Source organism: Lissotriton helveticus, chromosome 2_2 (assembly GCF_964261635.1).
Source record: "Lissotriton helveticus chromosome 2_2, aLisHel1.1, whole genome shotgun sequence".
NCBI classification, from domain to species: Eukaryota; Metazoa; Chordata; class Amphibia; order Caudata; family Salamandridae; genus Lissotriton; species Lissotriton helveticus.
This window is the reverse complement of record NC_136060.1, coordinates 444,073,037-444,081,490: the sequence shown is the minus strand read 5'-3', so window position 1 is coordinate 444,081,490 and position 8,454 is coordinate 444,073,037. Positions and strand designations below refer to the sequence as shown.

Genomic DNA, 8,454 nt, shown 5'->3' with positions numbered 1-8,454 from the left:
CTGGCATATTCTATATCACTCAATCATAATCAAGCCTTTAAAGGCATTTTGCTATATCGCCCCCCCCCCGGTCCTCGCACACACTTTCTTGCGTCTCTAGACTATTTTACAGAGCTATCTCTAGAACCCAGTGACTTTACCGATCTCGGTGATTTTAACTTTTATTTAGAAGCCACAGGGGATAAAGACACTACCCACTTAATTGCCGATCTCCAGTTAGCGGGACTCCGACAATTAGTCAGTTGCCCCACCCACCAAGCAGGACACATTCTTGATGGAGTATTCACTAACAACCAGGATATCTCCTTGCTCACGGTTCTTCCGCTAGTGTGGTCAGACCACTTTGCAGTGGTCTTTACCTTACCTGTTCATAATCCTAACCCTCCTCAGCTTAAAACACACGTCCCCAAAATTACTAGAGTTTGGAAAAACCTTGACATTCCACTTTTCTCTGCCACTCTTAATAACGCCCCCATATAAGGCCTCTCCCGACCCATGCTTAGGGTCCACAAGGTATCAAGAATGGATCCTGGAGGCGGCCGATCAGTTAGTCCCGACCAAACCTGTTTCCCCCAATCGCGTAGTGCCTTCTGCAGCATGGTTCACGGAGGACCTCAGACTTCATAGACAGTACTGTAGGAACCTCGAGAGACACTGGCGAAAACACTATTGCCCTACAGCGAAGCTCACCTACAAAAACGCTTTGGCAATATATAAAAGATCTATTGCCTCACACAAGAGCGCCTACTTTTCATCGCAAATTAAGTCTGCTCAGACCTCAGCCAGTAAGCTGTTCCAAGTTGTTAATTTCCTTTCTAATCCCCCCACAGGCCCCTCCATTGAGGCCACACAAGATCTTTGTAATTCTGTAGCCACTTTCTTTGCATCCAAGGGTACTAATATATACTCTACCTTCTCCCCCCCTAAATGTCCTGAAATTTCCATCGCCCATCCCTTGCTTCCTTCCTCAAAACCAACCTTCTCTGTCTTTCAAGCAGTTTCGGCTCAAGAAATTAGCAAACTTACCACCGTCATCAGGTCAGGCTCCCCCTTGGACCCTTGCCCACCTTCAATATCCAATTCTATATCAGAGGTTATCACGCCTCCTCTGACTGATAGATGTGATTCCATTTTCCAGACCAGGGTTTACCCAGATACATGGAAAAGAGCAGTCATAAGACCACTGTTAAAAAAAACCTCCCTTGTCCCGGGAGAATCAGCCAAGTATAGACCTATTGCCTGTCTCCCCTTTCCTGCCAAAATCTTTGAATCTTTGATGAATCAGCAGCTCTCAGAGTTCATCGATAGACATCAACTCCTGGATGACACGCAATTTGGTTTCAGGAAGGGCCACGGCACTGAAACCGCCCTGATAAAGACCTCTGATGAAATTAGGGCCATTTTAGACCAAGGCGGGTCGGCAGTCCTTATACTTTTAGATCTGTCTGCCGCCTTCCACACGGTCGATCATTCTATACTGATCGACCGTGTCTCATCTTTGGGGGTTAACCATCTGGCCAAAAACCTTCCCACATCTTTCCTGGCCAACCGCACACAGGCGGTCAGATTGGGGGAGTTTTACTCACCCTTCTTCACCTTACCCTGCGGTGTGCCCCAAGGCTCTTCACTAAGCCCTACATTATTCAATATATATGTAGCGGATTTGGCGAGGGTCATAAAGGCACACGGGTTGTCTCTAACCACCTATGCAGACGACACGCAGTTGGTGCTGGCTGTACATAAGAATGGCCCAGCAGTTGCCTCGAGACTCCAGGAGGGGATGCTTGCCATCTGCTCCTGGATGTCAGGGAACTGCTTGAAACTCAATTCGGATAAGACCGAGGTGATGTCTTTTGGCAACCTTTCTCCGGACTGGTCTCCCATTTGGTGGCCTAAGCAAATCGGTCCTCCCCCAATCCCGGTTGCCAAGGTCAGAAACCTGTGAGTTATTTTTGACAAGAAGTTATCTTTTAAACATCATGTTAACTCGGTGGTCTCATCCGCTTTTTTCATGCTGAGGAAAATTAAAAAAATACTCCCATACCTCCCGGCCTCAGCAGGGAAAACATTGGTTACCACCTTGGTCTTCTCCAAAATGGATTATAGCAATGCCCTCTTTCTTAACTCACAAGAACAAATCCTAAATAAACTGCAGTCGGTTCAAAATGCGGCAGCAAGGGTCCTTCTTGGCATTCCTAAACATCATGCAACCTCCTTGGCCATACGACATCTGCACTGGCTACGAGTCAGGAGCAGAATTAAATTCAAGGCACTCTGTATCGCCTATAAGGCCATACATGAGAATGGGCCTCGCCTTTAGGATCTATGCCCCCAAAAGATCGCTGCGATCAGCCTCCACCTTTGCATTACCTGTTCCCCGTACTTGAACTTCTACCTGGGGAGACAGACACTTCCTGGTGGCAACCCCTAGACTCTGGAACTCTCTCCCTATAGCTATTAAAACTTGTCCCACGCTCATGGCTTTCCGCAGATCCTTGAAAACCTGGTTATTTGATCAATGACTCCACCAGCAATTGTCGTGCAATACAAATCTCGAAATAAATAAAATAAATAAATAAATAAATGATTCATTATTATTCACCACCGTAAAGTCTTTGAGCCACAGTATCTTAAACTTGATCAGTTTAGAATGTAATTCGACCATATTAGTGATGTTTAAATGGGCTGCCATATTTTTTAGCAACTGGAGATAGCTGAGAAATTGGTTTGTAAGCCTGGGTAGAGGGCATTCCCATACACCGATTAGCAAATAAACAATATATGGACTTTAGGTCTGAGACTGTCATATTTTAGTAAGAGAGCCCTTTCTTTAATGTATTCATTGATAAAATGCAGGTTTCTGATATCTTGGTTACTAGGGGGCAAATTATGATGAATCAAATATGCCCCCCAGGGTCTTGCATACAGAGCAAGTACTCGGGGATTCCAAGCTGGCTAGGACACCAAACAGAAGACCAGAAATAACTGGAGCCAGCAACCAAAACAACTTCAGTCTTTTCTGATTTATTCTTTAGCATATAATTCGTTGTTGAATTGGCTAAATCAATCATACATCATTGAAATTTGGTTGCATCATATGCATTAAGGACAGTAATAGAATAAGTTGAGTATCATGTGCTTAGGCATAGAGAGATCACCCCTGCAGTCTTAATAGAGCCCTGAATGAAATGTCATACGAATTGAAAAGTGTGTGGGTTTGCAGTTGGGGGGGGGAGGGGCAGAACCCTGATGCACTCTGTAAAATGTAACATGAATTGAAAACTGTGTGGGTTTGCTGTTGGGGGTGGGGGGGGTAAGAACTCTGAGGCACTCTGTATGTCAAAGTCTGCTATTGGAGCAACATGGAGAAAATGATGCAGATTTGGTCCTTCTAATTTAAAAGGACGGTATTTATTTTAACAATTTGCCCTTAATTCCTAGGCTGGAGAGTCGACTCACCTCAGTTGAATGGTCAAGAGCATTGAATGTTGCTGACAAACCCCAAAATGGACAAAGACCCTAACACTGCATCAATTCAGGAGTAATCTAACATTATCCGGTGCTCCACTGTAACGACTCACCTCAGTTGAATAGTCAAGAGCACTGAATATTGCTGACAAACCCCAAAATGGACAAAGACCCTAACACTGCATCAATTCAGGAGTAATCTAACATTATCAGGTGCTGCTATGTAGAATATGTTCAACCAATGAGCTGGTCAAAAAAAAAATAACATAGTCAAAGCACATAGCATTTTTCAAGAAAGCTGATAGTTAAGAATAGCCTGCATTTTCCTGAATCATGGACGTGAGCAGAAGAAAAGGGATAGACTTATAATTTTTAATCAGTAGTCTCTAAATATGCATTTTTCAATAAGGGTAGAACAATTGCTTACTTACTTGCCTATTACCCCTCCTAGGGTTTAGGCCAACAATCAGGACTCTCCAGCCACCTCTTTCCTGGCCTTTTCTTTTAATCTGACTCCAGGTGTAACCCATCTTCTTGCAGTGATCCTGGAGGCCACAGGGCCAGGTATTGTTTAGTCTTCCACTTTTCGTTTTCCTTCAAGGGTTCGAGGTCAGGGCTTGCTTGGTGATGTTTGATGCTGGCTTACGGAGGGTGTTATCTATCCAGCCCAGTGTCTTTTCATGATTTCCTCATGAACCCGGAGTTGGAAAATCTGCTACCGTAGCATGTTGTTGCTGATGGAGTTAGACCAGCAGCTTTGGAGGATTTTCTCTGGCAGGTGTTGATGAAAGTCTGGCCTTTTTTGGTGGTGGTCACTATTTTCCTCCAAGGTTCTGCTCCAGACAGAAGGACCAATTTTGAGTTGCTGTTAAAAAGCCCGATCTTGGTTTGCAGCATTAGGTCCTTGGAGCTCCATGTTTTTTTCCGCTGAATAAAGGCAGTCCTTGCTTTGCCAATTCTTGCCTTGACAACGGTATCTGTGCCGCCCTGCTTGTCTACGACACTGCCAAGGTTGGTGAAGGCCTCAATCTCTTTGAGTGCATTGGCTGGACGAGTGACTGCGGGTGTGCTAGCTGTGTTAGCCTTTAGGATCTTGTTTTTCCCTATGAATGTTGAGACCAAGTTGTGCTGTTGTGGCTGAAACTTTGTCGGTCTTCTCTTGCATCTAACGATGAGTATGGGAGAGTAAGGTCAAGGTTGTCTGCAAAGTCCAGGTCATATATCTGTGCCCAGGATGTCCACTGAGTCCCATTACTTTTCCTTGCTGTCGATGTCTTCATGATCCAGTTTATGGCCAGCAGGAAGAGAAAAGGAGAGAGCAAACTACCCTGGAAGACTCCGGACCTCACTTCAAGGCTGCAGTGAGTTGCCCTCCATGGACTTTTTTGCAGGTCAATCCCGCATAAGAGTCCCTGATGATGCTTGTAAGTTTATCTGGCACACCATAGAGGCAGAGATGTTTCCAAAGGGTCTCTCTGTTCACACTGTTGAATGCCTTTTCATAGTCGATGAAGTTGACTTTGAGGGGGGAGTTCCAATCTATTGACTGCTCACTGATGATGCACAGTGTTGCAGTCTGGTCTCTATAGGATCTAACTTTGCAGAAGCCAGCATGCTGATTTTGCAACTGAGAATCAACTTGTTCCTTCTTTCTGTTCAGGATGTCTCTGTTAAACACTTTGCCTGGGGTTGATAGAAGAGGTATCCCTCTGTACTTTGTGCAGCTACTTAGGTCACCTTTCATTGGGATCTTGATGAGATATCCCTGCTTTCAGTCTGACAGCACCATTTACTCTTCCCAAATCCTTCCAAAATGGGGTAGAACATGTCTACTGATGTTTTAATGTCTGCCTTGAGTGCTTCTGCAGGAATGTAATCGGTCATATGTTTGAAGACTTACCATATTTCTTCCTTGGTTGGTCTGCTGCAGTAGATTGGCAAGTCCTTGTCAGCTTGCTGTATGTCTGGTGGAGACTGCGGAAAGGGCTAGTTCAGCAGATCTTCAAAGTACTCCACTCATCTTCGTTGATGGCCTTCGTTACCCATGATTATCTTCCCAGCTTTTTCTTTAATAGATCTATATGGCTTGCAGTATCTACCAGATAGTTTCCTTGTTATGTTGTAGAGTTCTTTCAAGTTTCCCTGGCTTGTTGCCTCCTGGGCTTCTGTGGCAAGGCTGTTGATGAATCTTTGCTTCTCTTCTCTTCTCTTAAGCTTCTCTTTACTTCCTTGTTGCATTTGGTGTATTAGCCTTGAGCTTTTCATTTTTCTTCTCTAGGTAGGCTGATGTTAACTTCAGCTTTTATTGTCCTTTCTTGTTTGTATTTTGAGGAGAAGCTCAGTGGAGAGCCATTCTTTATGCTGGTGTTTCTTGGGACCCAGTACCGCCTGGCAGGTTAATGTCACTGTTCTTTTGACCTTCTCCCACTGACTTTCTGCTTGATTTCTCTCATCCTCTACTTCCTACAGGACTTGAAACATATTACTAAAGGTGAGTGAGTATACACTCAGTGTCAGCGCATCTTTGAGGAGGGTTGTGTTATATCACGTGTAATGGTTTGCCAGTTCCATACATGCTTTCTGCAGCTTTAGTTTTATCCTGGCCATGACAAGTTGATAGTCCGACTCCACGTCTCTCTTCTCATCACTCTCATATCCTGAAGGGACGTCTGGAACTTCTTGGCAATGCAGACACAGTTGATCTGATTCTCTCGTGAATGGACTAATGAGACCCACTTTGCCTTGTATGTTCTTTTCTGTGGGAAGATACTAGCCCCTATCACCAGACAGTTCAGGGCACATAGATCTGCCAGCCTTTCACCATTCTCGTTCATGTCACCAAGGCAATGATTGCCAATGACTTCTTCGTACCCAGTCTTGGCATTGAAGTCCCACATCAGTATGGTGATGCCTCCCTCAAGGCATTTATCAAGGATGGACTGGAGTCTGTTGTAAAATTGTAGTTTTTCATCTTCTTTGCTGCCATAGGTGCATAACAATGGGTAACATTTATGCTGATCCTCTTTTTATTTGTGCAGAAGGTCACCGTGATAAATCTGGGACTGTGGGCTTCCCATCCATTCAGAGCTCTGTTGGGTGTTGCCGTTAGCATCAGTGATACTCCCTGAGTATTTGGGTTATTCTCTTCCTCGTGTCCACAATACAGCAGCATTCCTCCTGGAGCCAGTCTTTTCTGTTCAGACTGTGTCCATCTGGTCTCGCTGGTGCCAACCAGGGCAACGTTGTATTTTTTCATCTTCACTGCCACTTGGGCTGTCTTGCTGTCTTGTACATGGTCCTCATGTTCCATGTCCTGATGGTGACAGTCTTGGTTGTATGCAGGTGGATTGGCTTTGTGGCTTCTTGAGATCTCTGGCTTTCATCACAAGGCAGCATAGCTCTCTGTGAAGGAGATTCATCTCTCCCCAAGGATGGGATGTCTTTTGGTTGTTTCTGGAGCCAGGATGGTTTGCATAGTGGGGTAGCTAACTCTACACATAGCCCTCCTATTTTCGCAGCTGGGTTTGGGACCGGCCATTGTTGGAGTAGAACAGTGGCCTTGTTAAAGGAGGGGTAAGGCCATGGAGCAGAGGGTGGTCTAGGAAGTGGCAAACACCAGAGCCTTGATTGAAGCAATTTTATTCTTATTGACTCAGCCAGACAGGTGTCCAATGAAGAGCAAGATTAGGCCTTCTCAGTGTTTCCATTCATCCCATACCCTGTCCGCAAAGGAAATCCGGGGCCAGCTTTATTAAGCCCTTTTGTTGCCATTACATTATACAAGGCAAAGTAAGGACTTAAGTAAGACTTCCCAAGCCACACAAAGACAGCTTGCGTGGCTTAGTAAATCCAAATTGAAACAAGGTAGCACAAATCGCTGCCTTGTGGTACTCTGCTTTGGGAAGGCATTTCATGGGTGGACTATGGATGTTCCTATGCATCCACCTGTGGATTATGATGTAATCCCATATTTACTAAGGGTAGTAAGCCGTCAAAATGGCATGCCTACCCAACAGAGGTATACCAAGGAGAAATATCTTAATTTTTCCTGATTATTTCCTCTTTCTACATGTGCTGCATTCTGAAGCACATATAGAAAGAGGAAATGCCTCTAAAAAAAAACTTAGAAAGTTCAAAGATGTTGAGGACTTGTGATGTTGAGTGTGATACTAAGTCTTAAATGTTTGATAATAGTACAACTTTTATTAACTAGCATCTTCCAAACCAATATGTTTGACTCTCACAACTGAGCACTCACAAATGCATTAAACAGTGCATGCTGAAGTGAAAATCTAAATACTATTGCTTGGTGTATAAAATGCATTGATGGTGCAGACAATTGCTGGTGTAATTAGATAATGTACTTTCCAGATTTTAAATAGTCACTTGCTCATACACGTGGAGCCTGAGGTATACACACAAACAGCCAATATAAAGCCATTGAGACAGTGGCATAGCAACACCTTTTTACCCCTGTGCTGGTCGCTGAAATGGCTGATGGTAGCCATATGTACGAGTGGGGCGGTGCAGAGTGCTGATAATTCTCATCCTTGACGCTCAGCAATGAGTGAGGGGGAGAGTCCACCAACCCCCAAAACTCATTCCACCTGGGGTGATCAGCCCCCACCGCCCACCCCCCTGCTACGCCATTGCATTGAGACTAAAATACTCATGTTGGCTGATACAAAATTTAACTGAAAATGTCTGGAGCTACTGGCTGAAAGTTACTGACCCAAGAAGTTAACAGCTGACAGAGTCTGAATCAAAGCCCCTTAGAGAAAGTATAACACGCAATATGCTCAGCATCAATTACCATGAGTGCTGTTAGAAATTGGGTCTCTAGTTGGGGACCACAATCTTAATCTCAGGGTAAGTCAGATAGCCAACCTAAATTAACCTGTGCTCACCCTCTGGTAGCTTAGCACAGAACAGTTAGACTTAATCTAAGAGGCAATGTGCAAAGTGTTTGTGCTCCACTTAAATTAC

General features: G+C 44.5%; 1 pseudogene; it reads right to left on the bottom strand.

The window, feature by feature from the left end:
* Nucleotides 1-4,064: 4,064 nt before the first annotated feature.
* On the bottom strand, nucleotides 4,065-5,352 carry LOC144821676 (uncharacterized; annotated as a pseudogene).
* Nucleotides 5,353-8,454: the final 3,102 nt, after the last annotated feature.